The following is a 23,701-nucleotide window of genomic DNA, read 5'->3' on the forward strand; positions in this document are numbered from 1 at the left end:
TGAGACGTTGAGTGTGTAGTTTGATATATGTGAAGTTCTTTGTCAAAATTGTGGTCAGGTCCATATTATTTGTTTGTATTGCATTGCTCAGGTATTCTTTAATATGTTGGCTTGAAATTGCCCTCTGATGGTGCTGCCTTTTGAGCACTGCTGCTTACCTGGTTTAGCACCAATTTAATGAGGCCCCAGTTTCCTGTCTTTATCCGTCCCAGGCCACCCTTTTGCAGCCACGTGCATATGGCTACACACCTGCTTCACAGCAGTGGCTGTTCACAGATGACCAGACATTTCTAACAGGGGCTAAGGCCAATATAACTGTTATTAGCACTGTGCTTTTTACCAACTAATCAGAGTCATTCTATTTCCTTCTTAACGAAGACTACTTCTCTCACCAACTCATCCTCAAGGGTTTCCATATGCTCTGTTTGACATTTTTGTGTTCCAGCCGTGATCCTTTCATTTCATTTGATTTGTCACCTGACTTCATAAGCCCATTTTTCAGACTATGTTGGACACAATTTACGCATTAGACACTTCTACTTCATGTGAATGGTGAAAAAGGATAAAACAAAACCCTGACCTTTTGAATCCCTCCAATTCTCTGAATGTTTCCACCTAATTAGCTCCAGATGCAAATTCTGCTTAATTAGTTTACTTAATCCTTTCAAGAGTAATGGCCACACGCCAGTGGTCCTCAAATGAACATTTAATCCTTTTGGGGAGACCTCTAATCTTTTCATATTAAGAGATAAATAATCAAATGTAAGTATTGATCTAATTACACATGGATTTCTCTTGAGAGTGCTGAAAATTAAATGAGTTCATCATGTAGCACCCCATGTTGATTTGTCAGACTTCCGTGTAATAATGTCTAGTACTGAGTCACAATCCATTGTTAGTATCAATTTAAAATGTGGTGCTATTGGTTGGCTGCCAGTTAAAAAAAATACCAACAGTTAGTTCCCAGATTGAAAACCTTTATTCTCTAGCTTGACATGTTTTTCCCTTGTACTTACATTTATGTTTCGGTAAGCACAGTACTGGTACACCATTGTGGGATAAAGTTACACTGTAAATTGTAAAGAATTGTGCTGTGCGTTCAAAACCTGAAATCCAAAACATTACCTTTCATTCTGGTCCATGCAGAGATCTGATTTGGCATGCAACGTCCAGGACAGGCTTACAGAAAGTGTGTCCCGTTTGACAATTCATCTAAAAAATGAAACGGTGATTTTGATTTATCCCAGACAGTGCCTGGCAGGCAAACTGAATGCATGCATTCCAACCATGGCTAGTTAGCTTCCATATCAATTAACCCTGGTGTTAGTTGTCGGTGTGTTTTATCCATAATTTGTATTTATTTGTTTTATTCCTGTAGAAACCTTTTAGTGGGTACAAGCCATAATGGACTCAATCGGGTTTGAGGCATTACTCTTAGGTGGTGTTGTATGGATTTATTATACTGAGATTTTTATAAAAGTTTGCACACCTTATTTGCATATGTGACAGAGCACAATATTAGAAACATGCAAAAAGCACAAAAGTATGTATTTATTACAAGACTATTGTGTTGGATTTTATAACAATGGCCAGTTTATTTTTTTATTTTTCTAGCCAACTATTAGAAATTAATCTAGGTCCTGTCATGTGGTCAGGTTTATGTTTATTGTCAATGGAACAGTGGCAAAACCACTGCCAGATGCTTCTCTCTTTTTGTGAACCTGGATTCAAATGTCCAAGGACATACAAGCAACATAGGGGATTTTTTTTTCCTTGTAAAACATTTTGTGCATTGCCAAAGGACATGTCTTGTGCCCTTGGTAGTAGGCAGTGCACTGGACTGGAAATGTAATTGGTTTTGTTTATTTTGTAAGGAAATGCAGTTTTGTGCTTATGTAAGTGAATCATTTTTAGACAAATATGTACCCCAACTTGGCTGGCTCACAGGAATACCACAGCTGTGCTGTTGAAAAATAGATGGTTGATATAATCGCTGAGCAAGAGGCAAAGCTCAAAATCTTTTTAAACAACAGTGTTTGTTCTGAGCAAGAGGGCCAAACACATCTATAGATCCAGTAAACGATGGCAGTTTTTTGAAAAGCATTTGTTTTTGTAATTCAGTTTCAGATGATGTGATACGTGTTTCCTGTTGTGATCATGTATAGATGTGTTTCAGCTGTGATTATCTCAGTGGTGAAATCCCGTGCTACCAAGACGTATTGTATGCATATACGTATATATGCATATCATGAAAGAAGAACATAAAGCAGCAGCAGGTAAAAAAAAAAAGAAGCTATCCACAAAGGTATAAGAAGACTGAAGTACAAAAGCATGAGTAAAATTTAGGTTTTTAGTGAAAGCAATGAATGACATTCTTATCACTTAAATCAAGCCACACTGAACTGATACTGGCCCTGTTCAGACCTGGCATTGATAACTTTGACAAAAACAAAAGCAGACCTAATGTTTCCTGAAATGCAACACACAACTTTAAAAAGCCCGTCAATTAATTTCCATATAGTATAGAAATAAATGACAACCGATCGACACCTGGAATGGTAAAGAAAATACCTTCACATTTACAAAATGACTTTCTGTGATATAAAGTGTATGTGAAATGTAGTACATTGGCTAAGACGTGCAAAACCACTGGTATGGTCCTTTTAAAGAGACAAACTGTGGGATGCTGATGAGGTCTGATGGGAGTTCTGAGAAGTCTGGAGCATTAAACTGTTGATTCCTTCAGTCTATGAGAGCTCCCGGCCTGCCAGTGTTATCTCCTTCTCCCTGGTGGGAGGAGACATGCTCCATGGGAAGGGCTATCACCATGGGCTGGTGTGGAATCAGATTCTCCCATCAAAGCCCCTGACCTCACTGTTATATGATATAAAGTGAAAGTTAACCTGGATCAGTGCCTGGGGACAGTGTCTGCCTTTGTCGAGGGAATATGATGTTTCACCGCGTTCTCAGACTTCTCTCTCTCTCCTCGCACTATCGGACTTGCATGTGTGTGGACATACACGAAACACACACACGCGCATATAAAAGCTTTTTAGTTTTCTAAAGCTAAAACAGCCCGGAAAGTAGGTTTCTGAGTTGTTGCAGGCTACATATACTATTATGTGCATTTTTGTTTATTTGTCAAGTAATGTATTCTTTCATCACCCCTTATTTACTTGCTAAAATACCTCTTCCACAAAATGCTTGCCAGTGAAAAACAGAGGTATGAGAGATAGAGAGTAAGTGTTGATGGAGTACAATGTCGACAACCATTTTTCTTGTTTGACCGTTATTTCTATACAATAGTGACTCAGCTTTAAAATATATCATGTTTGATGGTCTAAACCATGGTTTTCAAACTTAATGGGGCCAATGACCGCTTGCAGGGGGGACATTTTTCCAATGAACCTCTCTTAAACGTAACACAGTTAAAGCATATACTTACTACCATTTCTACTCTTGGAACTTTTTGTTCATAACAGAAACACATTTATAATTGATTCATATTAAGATAAGATTTATTTGTCCCACAGGAAATTTAATGTAAAAACAACTTACATACCTTTAAACAGTGGGGGATTTTATTCAAATGGAATTTAGACTCAATTTGACAACAAGCAAATGCCACATTTCAAGTAAAGTAATAAGACTGGCACTTCTTTATCAGGATGCACCTCATTTTTACTGAGAACTCTTCCTGGTTCGGCTATTGTTTAGCAGTTGCGGTCACTAAGTATTGCTATTTATGCTGGACAAGTGCCAACACTGAGTGCAAACCACTAAAGCAATGAAGGTTATCACCAAACGTTTAGGAAAACAAGAATGTTTTACCACCTTAAACTTTAACACGGTACAGCTGTAACTTTTAGTAGATGTGTGGGAGGACTCACTGCCTATAATCTGCTGGGGAGGATCTGTACATGCACTATTCTGTATAAAGGTTAATGAAATTACACAGAGGGCTGGTACAGCAGCTGCAGGTGTGCACTCTCACACACAGGCACACTTAACAGTGACGGGCTGAGTTCTTTGGTTGCAAAATTAACTTGTACAATTGCATTTGCAGGTTGCAAAATCTGCACATTTCATTTTGTACTCGCAACAACAAGATCAACCAGACAGAGAGGTGTTATTACGCAGACGTTTACACCAGTGATTAGCTTAATCTAAAATCTTTTCCAACACCATTTAGTATTATTGATGAAAACACAGTGAACTAGCTTTTTTTTTTTTCAATAGCAGGCCATGTGTTTCATGACGTTTTTCTTGTCTTGGTTTGCTGCAGAAGGTCAAAGGGCACATAGTGATGACTACATCTGTGCCCTAGTGGGTAAGAGTGTAGCGAGGATTCGAAGCAGCCAAAATACAAAAATGACAGCAGGACAAAGATATTAAGTTTCACTGTCGTCAGTCTGTTCTCTATTCTTAAAGCTGTTTACAACTATGTCTGATCCCAGGGAACAGATGGTCGTCTCTCCCCCCCATTTGCTCATGCATGTTGAAACGATCATAGTTTTTTTTAGAGTTAATCCCTATCGTGTATTTGCAGAACAAAAAAAATGGAGCATTTGGCTTCCTTGTAGATCGTTTACTGTGTGCGATCTTAGCAGGTGGAAGCTGGTAGGGAAAACATTGAAAGAAAGGTTAGGTAACATGCAAGTTAGACAAGTCAAGATTCTGAAGCAATGACGAAATGATAGAAAAAACCTGATTGTCACGGCATGACATGGAAAAAAGAAAAGAGATTGCAAAAAGCACAAACAGAATAGATGGAAGGGGAATGTGGTGATACTGAAAACAAATGAGATAGAGTTGCAGGCATAGATGAAGTTACAGACAGGGAGGGCTAGAGGGATACAGGCAGTGTTCTAATGACTTCACACCCCATTAGCCACTTAGTCTGATGCGTCACACCTCATTATGCCGCTGGAGCAGCAGTGCATGAACGCGTGAAACCGTCCACTCAGCCAGACCTGTCCACCCGCTCCAAGCGCTCACTCACTTACAGCAATTAGAGCGTGTGCGTTTGTGTTCCTGTGTTGTTTGCATGCGTGCATGTGTGTGTAAAGGTAAAAATCTGCTTTCTGAAAACAAATGGTTAAAATCGATTGTTTAAAGCCCATTGAAGACCTTCTCAACAGAGATATAGCAGGTCCCACTATGTGGCATTTCAACAGAAGTTCACCATGGCTACCCCGCAGCTCAAGCTGGAAATGCTGTGAACAGGCCAGAGCAGTTCTTTCTTTGTCAGCCGACATAGAGGAGGAGGACCGAGTAGCGTGCTTCAGAAGACTCTCCTTAATCACTCTCCCTTAAACACGGGAGTGCAAATGCACACACTCTTGCGCCACACACACACACACACACACACACACACACACACACACACACACACACACACACACACACACACACACACACAAGGATAAGGCGATAGGAGAAAAGAGAGGTCTCCCCATGCCATTCCCTGCACGGGCAGCCCCAGTTGGCAGAGTGTGAAGTGTTCCTCTCCAGGACAAGGCCTGCTAACTCAAATCCCTGGCCAGCAGCCACACTCCTCTCCATTACAAACACTGGGCCCATTTATCCCAGTGCCCCCCTCCCCATCTCCTGCACACTGCCCACCCCAGGGGGAATGCCACATAATGGCTCTGTAGCCACTGTAACTGACATCTCTATTCAGTTAATGTTTATTGTTTTGCTCCGCTCGGTTTGTTGATATTCAACAAAAAAATGAAGAGCACACAAGAAAAACCAAAATGAGTAGATAATTGTTTCATTGCGCCAAGCTTTGTATAATTCATAGATCAGAGACAAATATTCATATTTAATCTGAGTAGTTTCCTGTTTCCAGCCAAGTTAGACTGTGTTAATTCCAAGGAGATGGAGGAGCTACTTTATTATGCAATTTACCTCTGACTGGCATTTGATTATGAGGTTGAACACTTGGATTATTTTTTTATCTTATTTTTGCAGCTGACCTTAAATGATCTGTTCTTTCCCCTTTTCATCGTCCACCCTGGGTGTGTTTGCCCCATGCACATCACATGATTTACTCTTCATAAGTGTTTGGTTTTTGCTCGCTTGCTGGGGCTATCCCCTGACCTTCAGCAGCACACTGAGAGATAATGTAATCATGGTCAGGGAGTCGCTGCTGTCAAACATGTCTCCTCCCTGTGATGAACGCATGCTGCGTGAGCATGTCAAACATCACACACCTGAACACCTGTCTGTTTCTGTCTCCAACCCCATCTCGCCCCCATCATACAGGACAAGCGAGGAAAAGGACAAACCGGGGAAGGGGTTGTTCAAGAATTCAATGAAAGAGAGGAAATCTTCATGCGCGCTTAGAACCAAAAGGATGTCGGCGTACAACAGATTACAACTCACAATAATTGCATTGTTAATTTGCTGGAATGGAAGTTTAATTACAGAACCTTTATCAGTGTGTGGTTCACAATGGTGGGGTACACAAGTACCATCATTTGTCAGTTATCAAACCTGGCTGACTGGCAGCTGTGACAGTGGGCACAGCTTGCAGTGTGTTGGCCCCTGCAGTGTCCTGTTACTGGGTCACTGAGGCCTTGCCGTGACGCTGTGCGCTGCAGACAGGGGGGGGTGGCCTTTGGTGTCACATTGTTCTGTGACCTCCCTCTTGCATCCTCCCCTCTCTTCACCCTCCTCATCTTTGCCTCCTGTCCTCCGGGATAAAATGGGGGTAACTCGTATCAGCTGGACGACCTGGCATGCAAAACATGTTTAGCAAATCATGCTGGGATAAGAGTTTAGAGGGAGTGGATTGATTGCATAGCAGGCACACGGATGCATGTCTATTGCTGTGTGTGTGTGTGTGTGTGTGTGTGTGTGTTGTGAGTGTAAAAGGATAACGGGGTGAATAAGTGGTATCACACTCTGTCATACCCAGAAATCCTTTACACGAGCAGGCTGTGACTGCTCAACCTTTGAACTCAACTCTTGCTGCTGGGAGGAACCAGTGTCAACAAAAAGGGGATGAACATACCCTTGCCCTGTCCAGATGTACAAAGAATAAATATTACTGTTTATTTTGAAGACATGGGCGTGTGGGGGAGGGCTGATAAAACGTACTATGGTCAAATATTCTCATTATCCCTCTCAGTTCATTATTCCCTCCACTGCCTCCATTTGCCGACCCCAACCCTCTCTCTCTCTCTCTCTCTCTCTCTCTCTCACTATCTCCCTCTCTCTCTCTCCCCACCTCCTCTCCTCTCTCTCACTCACCCTCTCTTACTCATTCTCTCTCACACTCCCTCTTCTCTTTTGGACAGAGGTATGGGTGAGATCATAATTATGTTTTGACACATGGGGTTGGCCCCTAGAGCGCACAGATTTTAACTCAAAGTGGGAGTTGTCAGTGCGACAGCCCTTACTGCTCTTAATTGGAGGGGAGGACCAGGAGGCCCGCCCACAGACCAGGGTGGCAGTTTTAATGAGGTTATGTTTGTACAGGAAGTCAGAGTTGTGACAGGAGGAAACTGTCATTGGCCCGTTAAAGAGAGCGGCTGACATCTCAAAGCCTACTGTGTTCGTCAGTGAGAGGGGAAAACCTCTCCACTCCTTTCTCTACAGGTGGAGGCAGGCAATTAAAACAGAAATGAGTAACTAAAAACACCCACGGTAGCTACACCAGCTTGAGTACATTGCCAATAAACACCAATCAGAAGAGGAAAAGCTGCTGATAGAATAATAATTGCTAAATTAAATACTTAACCCCTACGGCCTCACTTCAACAGGACTCAGTTGAAAAGGAGCAATGATTACCCCAGCTAAATGGCAATTAACACAAATCAGAAAGAGTAAGTGTGTGTGTGTGTGTGTTTCTTTTTGTACCTGCTTGTGCACACACACATACACACACATATATATATATATATGTACGTATATGTGTCCAGTGTCCATCGTTGCACACATTTGCAGTCTGTATTTCATTACATGTCTATAGATCTATGCATGTTGTGTGCAGTTTGACTTTGCGCTGATGTTTTTCAGGCTTTGCTTCAGTCTCAGAAAAGGGGGAGCGAAGGTGTTGAAAGCAAAGCTGCAGATTTTTCTAGTCAAAACACTGGCCTCAGTGTTCTCCAGGTGCACCCTGTTGAGAAAGGGTGCTATTGCCAGACTTATGTGGCTGTTGGTTGTCTGCCCTAACAAACACGCAGTGCACAACCTTTGATCTACACCACCCTCAAAGTGAGAATCCCCCGAGCTCCCCACTTTTATGAAAAGTCCATTTAAAAAATGTTTTCCATTCTTTCTCTAGGTTATGACCAAAGCCAAACTATTGGTCCAACATTTTATTTCAAACAGACATTTATTTGGAATGGGAGCTGCGTTTATTTTCCTAAGTAGTTTTCGAAAAGGTTTGCGTTTCACCGATGCTTTTAAGCACACACACGATGTGTGTCGGCGTCCAACCAAAATCATCACAGAGATCATAGCCATTTCCTCTCTGCGTGTCCCTCCGCAGACCTCTGCATGTTTTACACACACCAGTTTGTTTTGAAGACAAGACAAATTTTGCAGGCCAGGAATTTTGTGGGATGTTGAAAACGTTGTTTTACAAGAAAGAAAAAGAAAAAAAGAGACGGTCCAAGTTTCGCACTGTTGGTGCTTTGTGGGGGCGTAGCTCAATTCGTGAGTCATTTAAGAGAGAGCCATATAAGAAAACAATTTGGGTATCAGTGGAGACATTTGAAGACACTGTTTATGTTATATTCATTTACGTGTCTAAGGTACACACACAGCTGATGGCAGCTGGCTTGGTTTTCACACGTCACAGTCTTTGGTTTGCGTCACCTGGACCTTATATTATGAACTTAATAGACTCTCTTTGTCCACCATGACAATGTGTGGCTTCACACAATTAGAGCGGACCCCTTCCTGCCGTACTAGAGATAAGCATCACCTGCTGGTTCTATAGATTGGAACAGGCCCTCCAAGGTTGTCTGGAGGTCTTTTAGCTCTGCATTCACACAAACACCACAGAGCTCGCTTCTCTGAGGACACGGAAAGCAACGTGGGAGGATCCGTCATGACCTTGTGTGGCATGGGACAAGGGTCATGAGGAGTAAGATGGGAATGAGGTGCCGAGCACGGTCCTAAGCAGATTGGGACAAGGTCACTGTTTTATTTGATGGGCAGTAGGAGGCTGTTTAGTTAGTTGACATGGACCACGGCAAATGGGCTTATCAGGAGATGTAGACACCAAGGTGAGAAGGGGCAAAGTCCTGTTTCAATCCAATCTGAATTTAATGCTGTGGTGAACATGATTCTTTCCCATGTTGCACATCAAAGCATTCCGTGAGTGTTTTCTTGTGATCCGATCTGAAAAACAAGAGAGCAAGGTGCCTTTTAATAGCTACTCCGTCAGGACGCAGGGTGTCTAAGATCTAACAAGTATATTGAGTGGCTGCTACCCTCAGGCATGCAGGCTTCAGCAGTGATATCAATTGGTTTCAGCTTGTGACCATTGCTCTGCTGCGAATCTGTGAGAACTGAGAAATGTGGAGAACTGACTTTTGAGATGAAACTGCAACAGGAGTGAGAGGCATGCATTACTTGAGCTGGATCTCTTGTGTGTGTGTAAAATGAATGCGTGTGTGTACGTGCATTTGTCGGAGGCCTACAAGGTAACTGACTGTAATCTTACCACAACTCCGGCTCACTCTGCTCAGATTCAGCCCCGGAACATTGTCATGAGTTTCAGTGGAGAGCACTATTGCCTAACTGAGAGAAAATACTAATGCTCTTTGTGAGAGCTGCTAGATCGTGAGAACGTTACGCAGTACTTCCGCAGTGTGTCAACGACAGAAAAGAAGGTGCTGGAAAAATGAACACCCACGTATAGCTATGATGTGCAACACTCTGTGCACATCTATTTTAAAATACAATAAAAAGATTTACAGCTTATTTTTGTTTGATTTGATCAGGAATTGGTAAAAACGGTCATAAGTCAGACATCATCAAATTGGACATTATCAAATTGGACGTTTTGTTGTGCTTTTATTTAAACCAGGACTTAAGGTTGAATTGTTGCAGATTCATTTCTCCAAAGGTTTCCAGTAAATCCTTCTGTCACACTGTTGTAGAATCATGTTGTACAGTATAGACTCTGTGAGTCTCTACAGTGATCACCTCTGGTTAAACCAAGAATCTGTAATGCTCTAAGGTCCACTTAGCCTGTCTTCAGTGACATTAATAATGCAGAACATTTTCCTAATGAAGGAACATATTTTTCCTTTTCCATTTTTTCTTTCAACATGTTGAAAAACTGTGTTAATCAAGGCTTTACTTTCAGATTTCCCCTCTAATGGCACAGCCAGTGGAGGGAAAAGGTCATGGTGGTAATAGACTGATATGTAGTCCTCAGGGAGAGTCTCTCTCTCTTTCCCTTTCCCTGTCTTCTGCTCCCAGACAGACAGTCTCAGTCCCAGACATCCTCATCTGCCTCCCACTGCGCTCAGCCCAGCTCGCCAGGATTTCAATCACGGGGCCAAATGAAATTATTGAGAGGTGTTAAACTTATTAATCATTGAATTAGCTAAATGGTCCTCCAAGTACGGCCCAGATGAATGACATGTCATTCTCTAATGCAATTTGCGTCTCCGGCAGGTGAAGGTCAGGAGAGAGCCCCCAGCATGGCAGTTGACGGCTTCTTTTTCTTTTCTTTTTTAAATTCTCTTTTCATCTTTTTCTCTCTTCATCTCCACTCCAAAGCTTCTTTTGAGCTATGAAGGAAGAATATTTACACTACACAATATGCAGTGACCGAAACGAAAATGGCAAAAACAAACAAAAAGATAGAAATTCATTTCATGTGTAACTGACACTTCCTGACACCATTTCCCTTTTGATAATAGAAACGCACCAAACCAGGACTCAAGTTTCGCTTTCCTTCTTATCTTGATTTGATTGGAAAGTAGGCGAGCATATGCACCTCCTCTACACAACACCAATGTCCTCTGTATTTGGTATGTGGTGACATTCTCTTGATTGCATATAAACATCCCATGAGAACTACAATACAGATACTACAGAGTTGATGTCACCTACCCTCCTGATGGCTGGTTCACCTTTCAGAACGCCAAGTGTCGCCATGCACTGAAGTAGGTTTGAGTGGTTATGATTCACCTGCCATTATTTATTTTTACTCTTAGTTTGATAAACTCTCCAGATTCAGCACTTATTTGGTATCATTTTTGCCATTTAAGCGGTGCTATTATGAGCCTTCTCTTTTCCCCTTCCTGATTTATCTTCAGTGAAACATCAGCAGAGCCTTTCAAAATACGACAGTGTCAGGCAATCAGTGAAGTTATTACAGAATTTACAGAAGGCTAACAAAGCGTACCTCTGGTCTACCAATCACAGCTGCAGTTAAGGTCAGTGCTGTGGATGAGCAGGCTGAGTGGATGGGGGGTGTGAGGAGGGACACACAAGGTCAAATCAGCTAAACAGAAAAGGCTTTGCACTGTGAAGCTCCTCACAATGAAGCATTTTGATACTGATTTCCTCACTTTGTCTCTCACAATAGTATGGCGATGGGTTCAGACCTCGGGTAGCTCCATAGATGTCCTTGCTTGTGCATACAGGTCACACAAATGTTTCTGCTTTACCTGCAAATTACCCATCTTTCCCCCGCTACTACCCATTTCTATGTAATGTTTGCTGCCCGACCTGTACGTGTGAGTGTGTGTGTGTGTGTGTGACATACACACCAGCAGCGTAGATTACAGTCCTGAGGGATTTAAATATCATTTTAATTAATCTGCTCACCTGAATTTAATGAGACATGTCCAAGGGGCTGTATGCATGTGTGAACATGTGCATGTGTGTGTGTGTGTGTGTGCGTCTGTCCATGTGTCCATATATGAGTGACGGTGTGTGTGATGCATGTGCATGTACTGTATATGTGCAAGTGTGCATGCCTGTGACTAATGAAGTTCATTGCTGGACTTCAAATTGCCTCCTTCATTTGGTCTTTTCAAAATTTGCATACAGTAGTGGGATCAATGACAAGACTTACTGTGTGTTTACCACAAGGACACTGCGCTACTGTTATACAACAAATGAGTATCTACAAGTCAAGTCCGATTGATATTAATACATGTATGATGATATAATTAGGCTGTGATCAATATGACATTGATTCCAATGCAAACAAGGGATTAGAGCTTTCTGTGTTCTCTGGACAGTTCAGCAGACATGATCTGGACATGTTCGACAGGCTGACCAGCTGGCCCGTACAACCTTGACCAAGTTTACATCAATATGTGATTGAACAGAACACAGAGGTTATGGGAAAATGTAGAGTTAGAAGTAACCAAAAGGAAATGTCTTTTATCATAATGCACAAAAATACACATTCAGAGTTTGGCACAATTGTGTGATTTTTTTCTTTTCTTGATTGGATGGTTCAGCTGTATTCATGTAAAGATTGTGTATGACACAGCCACAACAAAGTTGATGTTAGCGTTTATGCTGATCACTTTTTAGATAATTATTTTTGCTTTTCAACACTCTTGAATGCTGCAAATGCAAGGGGTGAGGGAGGGAGGGAGGGAGGGAGGGAGAGAAAAAAGAAAGATGTTCATAAATTGGTAAAAGATTTGTGTGTGTGTGTGTGTGTGTTTCTGTTTGTGTTGAGTGTCACTGTTGTCAGAATGCGGTTGTCAGTGTGAAAGACGACAACAAACATGCGAGTACATTGCCAGACATTACACAATAGGCGTGCAGAAAACCCTCCCTCCCTCTATCACAATTGCCTGTTTCTCTCTCTTGTGCTTTTGTTTTGTCCAGCCTCATTTGTGACGGTATTTATCTCGGTAAAAGATACAAAAACCTCGTTCTCGTCTGAAAGAAGAGTCATTTACAATCATTTACATTAACAAAAAGTGTATTTTACCATTACAATAACCTCAGACAATAGCACATATCCGCCTCGTTCATTTTGAGCAAAAAAACGAACAGAGGTACACGAGCTCACATTGTTCTGGGTAAAATGTGCCACAGACATAATCATCTCCCCCTGCACTTTTGCATTAGATAATGAGAAGATGCTGATAAGTTCCTCAACACAATCTGCTCCCCATTGGCTAATCCACATCATTCAGTATTGTGAGGATCACAATGATGGTTTATTATTGCTCATTCAGAGCTCAACAATGATTTAAACGTTTGCAATATATGAACAAACGCACTGTTTCAGATCACTCATCCATTTAAGAGGATGCCAGTTTGGCGTAGTAGCAGCTGTGTGTTGCTTGGAGGGTGTAGATCATTGTTAGTCTCAAAGCTCTACAGTACCTCCCCTTGAAAAGCTGCATGATGGGCCGAGAGAATGTTTTGCAAAAAGTAAATACACCCAAGGATGTGTGTGGCTGTGAAATAAGCTTAATTATACACTTGAATACATACGTATAGGTTTACAGTGAAACGCAGAAAATGAATCGAGAATGGAACGTCGACATGATGTGGCTGCAGTAAATGTTCCCATTTCCCCAGGATCTTGTAAAGAGAGAACATCTTCTGTTTAGCTCATCTATCCCTCCTCTGGCAGGCACCTGGATTATTGAATTCCACTGACACTCAGGCCCTTAATGAGAAGCGGAACGACACCCTCGTATTATAGCTTGTGCCCTACCTCTCTCCATTTCTATGACTTGCTTTAATAAATTACTGTCCAATAAGAACTTTTATGATCTTGGCATATGTTGCCTTTTATAGGTGAAAATAATTGCGTTCCCAGATCACCCTGCCCATTCTGAACATGAGAACGAGACTAGCCGAGCCTACAAAATGAGATAGTTTCACAGTGTCTGCACAAGTCCTTCTCATTTGAGTCGTTGTGCCTCCCCCTCCTTTTTTTCTCAGTTTCCTGGTATACCTTCACTAGCACCACCCCCTCCCTTTGCCACTCTCGAATCCACTCATGCCTAGAGAGGCCTGCGCTTGCATGCCAACAGGCATTCTTAAACCCACAGCACCATCCCCCAATCGACTTCACACACACACACACCCACACACACACACACAACACACACACACTGAGTCTTGTTTTAGAGTTCCCACTGAAGTGTGACAGAAGCCACTTGACAGGTGACACACACACTTGATGTTATCGGGTCAGGGCCAGAGATTCAGCCTCTTGAGTGATGAGAGACTGTCACTCGCATTGTTTATCTACGCTACAGGGGGGGGGGGGGCAAGAAAGAATGCTTTTTTCTTTCTTTCTTTGCCATATATCGCTCAAGGGGAAATGGGAGGGGGGGGGGGGGGGGGGGGCAGAACCTCACTCCCCCACAGAAGACAGAGTCTACATGTGGAATTTATGGGTCACGAACAGTCACTAGAAGAACTTTGAATCACTGAAGACAGAAAAGATTCTCATGGTATACATGATGATATGGTTCATTACATGGGTTTGTGCTGAAATGCCAGAGAGAACTCATGAGGGCCTAAAATAGAAGTGCTCTTCAATCATTTAGAGAAATGTGCTGGAGTCGGCTCACAAATTGATGTGGTTTTGTTATCGGCATTGTCAATTGATTACACCTCGGGCGATAATGAAATAACTAATTGAATGTGTCCTCTTGTAAACAATTTGTTAAAACATACAAAACACAAACGGCCACATTTTGCCTCACTGTCTGTGACTGTGAGTGGCTTTTAATTAATTGTAGACTAAGTGTGGTAACCTTTACAATACAATTAACCATACCTTTTGTTCCAGAAAATAGGGATGCACCGATATCACTGGTTTTCAGTCCGATTACAAGTATTTACATTTCTGTACTTGCGGATACCTAGTACTGATGTGACTATGTTAAAATAATTATTAGAAATAAAAAAGCTTGCGCCTTGACACTCAAAGGAGAATATCTGGTCTACGGGCTAACCCTTTCACTTCAATCAGCAGGTGGCTTACATGAGAACTTGGCTTGGGTCTTGAGGACTTGTAGCATTGATTCAGCGACAAATGACCTGCTCACACACTGCACTGCTACGTTCACAGCTATGATGTTACTGCTGACTTCACACCCATCATCACACACGCGTTTTCTCTCTCTCGACCAAACACTCTAACATTACGCCGGGTTTGCAATACACTGGCCGAAACCCTGACAGAGTATACAACACGAAAAAAACATGCAGCTTAACTAATTGATGCGGTGGAGGAAAATGGCTGCATGTGTCCACGACAATGCACGCAACATCGTGGCTGCTACTTTACCCAGACAGGTGAACTGGAGACTCGGTTGCCGGTTCATACACTGCAGCTGGTGATAAATGATGGACGTAACCTATTTGTGCATTGGTTATGGTTGCAGCTGCGTAGCTTGTTAGGAACTTTAACTACAGCACCACTGCATGCAAGGCACTAATCTTGTTGGTTAATTGTTAATGATTGGTTAACGAAGGTCAGCTATTGGTAAAAATAAAAAATACTTTTATCATCATAATTTATCCTAAAATATCTCTCCAATCTGCTGACATTTCTCCGCGTCCACCTACGTGCTCAACTGATGAGAGGTTGCCATAAAATTGTATCCGAGTAGTTTTACGATTATGAGTACGAGTACATGAGCACAAGTATCGGGGCAATACCTAATTCTGGTATTGGTATTGGTCCATCTCTTCTAGAAAATGCTTTAACAAATATCCCAAAGAACACTATTGGTGTATTGCCAATAATCTAGTTATATTTTGGTGGTTGGTCTGTTTTGGCTCAGGCCAAAGTGAAGGGAAGCTGAACCTCCCGTCTCCAGCTTTCACAACTGAGAGACAGGGTTCAAAGATCATTGTTTCTGAGACTGTGGTTTCTTTGTATTTCATCATGGATATAATGAGTGAAAAGACTCATCACTTAAATTTACATTTAGAGCAGAGCACTTTACCCAGACACAAATGCCCCTAAAGGCCTTTTATAATTAAACTCTTTTATTCTTTCAGTCTCTCTTGTCTTCATGACATCCTTCACGTCTGTAAAATATAATCATGGAAAATATGCACAACGTAAGAGGTTAGTTAAGAACACGACACATGTTTTCTTCTTACAATAATTATTTATTAAATTTAAAATATCTTTAGCACAGGTTAAAAATTAGACACTTCCATCTACCATGAGCGCCTTGGGATACAACATGGTTCTAACATGGTTGAAAATAAACACTCTTAGAAACCAAACCGATTTCTCCCTACTTTCTCCATCAATGTCTTCATAAAATGCCACATTAGAGTTGCAAGGGCAGAGGCAAATTTGGCATATAGATAATCATCATTGTCACTTGACATAGTATTAGAAATGAGAAACAAAAACGGTCAAAGTTTTCAAAATGTCCTCACGTGCAAATCATGATTTGGAGAATTTGTAATGAGTCAAAATTGCTTGTTGTACCAGCTTCTTAGTTTATTAATGGTGTTGCATTCATTTATCAGAAACAAATGTATGCCATTTTAAAATAACGGCACACTTCGGAGCTGGTGATACGTCTTTTTGGTGAGATAACCCAAATGGCAGCCCATTTTCTACTGCTTTTAAGCAACAGTTTTGCCATGTCATTTTATTGGCTGTGTTAGACACTAAGGATATGTTATCAATTATTACGTGTATGCATGTGAACGTGCAGTGGCAATGAAAAAACTACAAAGAGTATGGTCAGACGGCCATTCTTCCCCTCATCTTGTTCTCCAAACCGACTATTCCACAAATCGGTGATTTATGGTCCTTTTTGCCTCAGCCCTACCTTATGAAACATAAAAAAAGATAACAGGTAACATGAGCAGAGCACTGTAGTAAATGGCAGGCCAATGCATTAGTTATCAGTAAGAAAACATTAACAGCAAAGACATATATTTTCCAGTTTTTAAGTTGTTTACAAACCATATTCGCGTTCATGTTTTTCCATGTTTGATTTTTTTTTTCTTTCTTTTTTGTCATTACATGCCATATGAGAAGTCTGGGTTACAAAAGTACCTGAACAAATTGCTTGTATATTAGCATGCATAGCTGTTTGGTATTTACATCCTATTTACAGACTAAGAAGAGAAGGATCTACAATACATTTTCTTTTCATGTGTTTCATTTACATTTCTAAGATGGAGAACAAAACGCATCCTCATACCAATTTGCAGAGTACACAGGACATGCACATGAAATAGAATGTTTGCTTGACTGAACAAAGTGTGTTGTTTTATTCCATATCACTGAAAAAGGAATAGCTCAATTCTGTAACAGGATATGTCTCTGACCAGTGCTACTGCATTGCATAACATAGATCTATTTTTTTTCCCTTTGTCTATACTGCGCACCAGTCTCTGAACACAGGGGGCTTGGAAAGGTTAATTTACGATGTTAACCGTGCCGTGAAGGGAAAAGCAAATAGGAAAGAGCATGCACAGCACCAGAGAAGGACATTAAGCTGCGGCTACATCTTTCTCTTTCTCGCTCCTTCTATCTGTCCAGTGACAACAGTAGGGCCCCCTGATGTGTACAAAGACACAGGGCTATCACCATCCATCATTGCAGACATACTGAAAGGATCTTTCACCAGTGATAAGGCTGTAAGCAGGATCACACTACTGACACCTCAGTATTTTAATTTATTTTTTGTTCCTAGTGTCGTTCATAGCCACAGGAAAATGCCCATATCAACATAGCACGTTCCAGAAATAAAAACAAACAAACAAAAAATGCATCCATTGGACAACTTACTAAACGGGATCAGTAGTTAGTGTAACACAAAGAGGAAGACAGTAAAGGAAATGGCTGTCACCCACAGTATACAGTAGAGCTAATGGAATAAATGACTCCAAAATACAATGCTACATCATATCCATATGCACATTTTATGTCCCTTATGTTATGGTAGTGTCAGTTTTGTAGAAAGATTGGAAGACACGGATATATTTAGACTGCAACCAGTATTTATAATCCAGCTCATGGGGTGTTGCAGTCATTAAAGATATTGCTCATTTAGTGAGAATAACATCAGTATCGCATCCTCAATTCCCCCCACTAGTGCAGGTCCTTTGTCCACCTCCTGCTCGTTTACACTCAACCTCTAATATAGGCAATGAGCAGCACTATACCCTCACCGGGGGTCCATAAACACTTGATTTCACAGAACTACCTTTGATAGAGGAGGGAGGTGACTGCAAGAGCATGTTAATGTGCTTTCCCATAAAGCTTATCTCTGACTGGGGTCACAGAGGCCAAGTGGCAAGGGGCTGATAGCCATAGCAATAAGACCCTAGAAGCCGTTACTGCGTCTTACGACCCCTCTGACAATAACAGAGCAGACCAAGGTCTACCTTTGGATAATCAAACTCCTCATCCAGGCCCATGTGGGAAATAATGTGGACATTTAGTACATTACAATTGAAATGAGGGGCTAGCACAAATTAACCTCTGCTAACAGAGGAGGGGCTCACTTTGATAGGATTCATGAATTTGTAATTGTCCACCAGCAGCAGTAATGTCAAAGCATGTAAATACAAAATCATGAGCTTACCCACAGTGTTGGGACTTGGCTACTGTTTCAACAAAGTTTCAACAAAGTCATTCCAGAAAATACATGTATTCCTTCACAGTTCAGAGGCAACAGATTTCTGAAAACATATTTCTAAGGAATGTATTGTTTTTTTTCTGTTAGTGTGTTGAGCTGCATGATTATCTTTCTTCTATATTTGTCAGGTATATGTGATGATACTGTATAATTTAGTGGACTAAAGATGGGAGCTTTGAAGAACACTTTGATAGCATATGGTTATCCCCTGCTGTCTCACACTCTCTGCTCTGTCGGGGGCCCAGAAGGGATGTATGCGTAACTTTCTGGACTCTGCAAACTTTTCACTTCTCTGAAACTGAAGGATTACACCCTGTTCACAGCAGGGGGAACAGCATGTATCCTAGCATCTCCCCTTGAGTCACTTTAATCTCCATTTTACACCCTAAAGACAAACCCTAATGTCCCCCAAAGGATAACCAGGCTCAGATGGCCGAGTAAATCAAATCAATGCTATTGCCTTTCTTACTTCCCGGTGTACCTGACCCTGACTGAGTGCACGCAGTGTTTTCATGACCACGATAAGCTTAGTACGGCTACCAGGAAGTCCATTCTGTGTTTTCCATGTACACTAGTTTCATCAATAGTGTTTCAAAACAGGCGAATTGGAGTCTAGTTAAGCTGCCGTTAATTTTCTCTCTTTTCTGGCTCAGGAGCAGGAGACTAAATCAAGCTGTCAGAAACCAGACTGCACAGCTAAACGGTGCACATGCTGAAATCCCACCTGTCCACAACTTCTGGACGTTTATTATTTTCCTTTTTATTTATTTCTACAGTGGAGACTTGGGTATTTGGAAAAGTCCCTACTACTTATGACTCAAACTCATTTTGTTTGTGTTGTGATGCTCGTACAACCCTTACGTGAAGGTTTGGGCTATTCCACCACAGATAATGATTGCTAACAGGATGTGTTTTCCTCCATTACCTAATCAGATGCTAAAGTTTTGGTTTACAGCATTTATAAATGGTATTACACTGAGACCAGCCCAGAGCATATACTCCAATTGAGGCATTTTGGTTAATCCGATTCTCTCCAACCCCCTACAAATCTTCTTGGGAGCCAATCTCATCTCAGTGAGGGGCTTGAAGGCTAACTGCTCACCCAGAGCACAGGCTTATGCGCAGGCCAGAATGGGGTGGGAGTAAGGGCTTTAAAGGCTGTATTATTCATCCCTGTCATTATCTATGTGACATAAGGAGGTCTGTTCTATCTTTGCAGCTGTCTGGCTATTAGAACAACCCTCATCCACTCTATCGCTACATCCAAATCCATGCTGCTTTAAATGCTACATTTCAAGTATTTTTACAAGTCGTTTTTAAGTCAAAATACCCAAACAAGTCAGCAATTATGTGAGTAATGTCAGTGTGTACACATTGCATGTTGAGCTCATACATGTGAATCATCATCTTGGGTCGGCTTGGCGGTCAGGATTAAAGCAGAGCAGTTGACACAGGGTTGCCTCACTGTAATCCTTTCCCCTTTGACCCCACTCCCTCTACCCCAACCATGTCTGGCTTGAGGTCACTGTTAATCATGACACCCCACCAGACAGACACACAAAGGAACAGGAGTGTGCGCGCACATGTGCGTGTAAGAGAGTGAGGAAAATGGCATGGATGTGTGTGCCCCTGCATTTTTCTTCACTATAGAGTTGGTAAGTGTGAGGCCCTGCTGTTTTTTCCCCATTCTGTATTGCAATAGTGCAAATCAGAGTGGTAGCTTATTCGATACCCGCACATGCATCCAGAATCTGAAAGTGAATTAATTTAAGCTGCAGATTGTAATATCCATCTTCTTAACACTGTGAACTTTAGCTTCTGCCTTCTTAGCTGTGTATGTAACAGAGCTTTAAGCTTGGCGCTTGGATGTCGCTTGCTCAAAAAACGCACATCGGTAGTTGTTGTTATTGCCTCCATTAAAGTTTTTATCTACAGGCCTTCTACTTTTTTATCAAAGTAGCAGATATTTTCAAATGCAGTTATTATTCTTTTGCACTGATGATTCAAGCGGCATAATTTCATATCAATTCAAGCGATACAAGAGACTTTCAAACAGCTCCTTCCACTTTGCAACCCTATTATGCAATATGAAGTGGATATATTTAAGATTTTTGACTATGCTTAAAATGTTGTTCAAAATGTTCAACTTGTTTCATTCTTTCTTGTCAAAATGAAATGGAAATTGTTACTGGTAAGCCTGGTTCAAATTGAATAACTGTTTGTTGAAACATTTAGACATTGTATCTGTGGTCATCTTGACTCATCTATAAGACTGTATTGTGCCGAAGACCACATCTTAAGCCAAACATCAGTGAGGCAAAGTGTCTTGACTGTTACTGTCATCATCAGACTAGTCACCTTTGTACCTATTGTCTGTCTTACAGGTTGTTTTTCTCCCCAGTGTTCTGCCTCTGTGTTTACTCACTTGGCCCCGATGTGTATCTGCCTCAGTGGTCCATAGACGTACACAGTACACACACAAGCTAGCCAGTGATGACACTAATGGAGTGTTTAGTCAGGAGGACAAAGACTTATTAACCAGTTGAGAGAATAGGCTAGGTGGTAATCAAATAAAGCAGAGATAAGTTAATAAGCTGTACGTGCAATGGAGTAAGCTACACAGGATTTATCTTGACTGGCATGGAACTTGTATGCTGCTACTCATTGAGATACACAAGCATGGTCCTTTCAACATGGTTAAGTGAAGATAACGCATGGGTGTGTAGATGCATATCTATCAACTTTATAGCTGTTATATTTATCACATAGTTCAAAATGGCCAACTTCATGCTACAAAATGCTGTCTTTCTGTCCAATCCTTGCTCTTTTGCTCACTCAGACCCTTGTTTACTTAATCCAAAAACAAGATTGTGGAGCTGCTTTATCCTGCTCTCACACTGACCACTGAGACGTATGGACCGCTTTGCTGAAACAGAATATATTTGTCCAGAACAAAAAGGGGGATGGAGGGACTTAAGACAGAAAAGGACAGGGTTGAGGTGTTATAGCAGAGAAAAGAAAGGAAGGAACAGGAACCTGGTGTCTTAGAAGGAGGTGGGTGAATGGGGGAAAGAGCAAGAAAAGAATGAGAGGCTGATTAAGCGGGGCCCATACGAGGGAGGTGGAGGAGAGGGAGGCAGCGGACGGGGCCCAATAGGGGGTAAATCTGAGTCAGTAGTGCTCTATATCTTTCGTATCCCTGCCCCCCTCCTCTTTCCCACATATCCATCATGTTAATATACCTACAGCGTGGCCCTCTGGGTAATATATCTTTGACCTGTGATTACGCTAACAGCTTATTGTTTGCACACTGAACAATCCCATTATGTCGAAGATCTGTTTACATACAGTCTTGCTGTTTAGATTAGCATGGTGTGTGTGTGTGAGAGAAAAAAGAGCAAGGATGTGCCTCTATGCCTTTGTGTGCACTTTCACACATTGTGTCTACGAATATGTACATCTCTGCATGTTTACGTGGCTGTGCTGACCCCGGTCAGGGTCATTGCCAGATAAAAGCACCCATGCTGTCGTGATTATCACCGCAGAACAACGCAGTACTTGCATTCAAAAGCAGAGAAAAACAAATCAGCCTGTCACACATTGCCTACAGCTGCGCAGAAATGGAGCTTTGTTTGACTTCTAAGAAAGTGGAAAGCCTTGAGGCTCAGAGAAGATCAGCACTTGCTCAATGTCTTGTTTCCTACCACATGTAACGTCTCATGTTTGAGTGACATCTTCATCCTTCCTGTATTTTAAATCTTCTTTAAATAATCACTGCTAAGTCATAAGTCCTAATTTCAAGTTTGTTTACATGTTGACTGTAAATACCCTCATGTGATCCAGTGTGCTCTGACAGAATTTGAATTAAGAATATTTCCTCATATTGGCTGCACAAGGGGGCATACAAATTAAGTGATCTGCAGCCCCTGTTTTCTGCTGAAATCACAACTTTTCTTGATATAGTGTGCATTTTTATCAATTTGATTGTTTTTAGTGAAAAAGGAAACACCTGTTATAAAACGTTTTCATCCCGATTCATCATGGTCTACCATGAGTTTCTGAGTGTCTGTGAAAGTGTACAGGTGTTGTGGGGAGGCATTGAAGAACCATTGGGACAGAAGGGTATAAGTATTGAACCACAGGGCTGAACATCTGGTTGAGCTAAGGGCCATGCTCATTAACACAAAGTTAACCTCAGACTGGACGTGAGGTCATGACAGCCCAGAGAGCCGCACGACGGTGTAACAGTGAGAGGTTAAGGGGTGATTGAACTCTCCAAGGTGGCTGCCGGTCAGAAAAGAATATTCTAGATGTGAAAAGACCAGGAGAATTCTTCAACATAAGCTCAGTACAACCTTACATTTTGATATATTTTCCTCTCCTTTCCTTTCTCCAGAGCCTTGCTTCCTTTCTCTGCTCTGCTCTCAGACTTCTCTGGCAGTGCATAGAATCATTGAGATGTGCAAATCCCTTTGACATAGGATGAATAGACAGTTGCTGGCAGATTGCCCCATGCCACTTTGTGTGCTGCCACTTAATTGGAGCGCCCCAGTTTGCCTTCCCTCCTCTCTTCTCCTACCCACGCTCACTGTGGCCAGGTTCTGTCTGACATCAAAGGCGAGGTTATGTGTCCCTTCAAAGAGTTTAAAACCTATCAGCGCTGCGGTTTGGCTGAAGAGGACCTTTCACAATAGGAGGGCGGTAAAACAATTTCTGTCATGTAACTATACATTTTCTTAAATTAAAGAGGGAGATGTTGAGCCGACGAAGACCTTGCATTGGCTTAGAGAGTCAATCCAGTGACTAGGCCTACCTGCGCAACCTCTTCTATGAATATTGGTCACTTTCCATCTACAAGTCAACATGCAAAGTACAGCATCCGAGACTATACATAGTTGAAATACTGTACATATATACAGCAACATATTGGAGTGGCGCTGTGTACAATTGTGCATCTGTATGCATGCGCTTGTATGTGTGAGTATGTTTGTGTCAAAGTGGACCAGTGTTTGTTTTGTATTCCCCCATTGCCATGGGCATCCATTGGTAGAATGGACACTTTCCATGAGGCTCTGAGGACATGCAGTGCAGAAACGGACTGT

Source organism: Anarhichas minor, unplaced genomic scaffold, assembly GCF_050575085.1.
Source record: "Anarhichas minor isolate MPS153535 unplaced genomic scaffold, ASM5057508v1 ptg000042l, whole genome shotgun sequence".
Classification (NCBI taxonomy): Eukaryota; Metazoa; Chordata; class Actinopteri; order Perciformes; family Anarhichadidae; genus Anarhichas; species Anarhichas minor.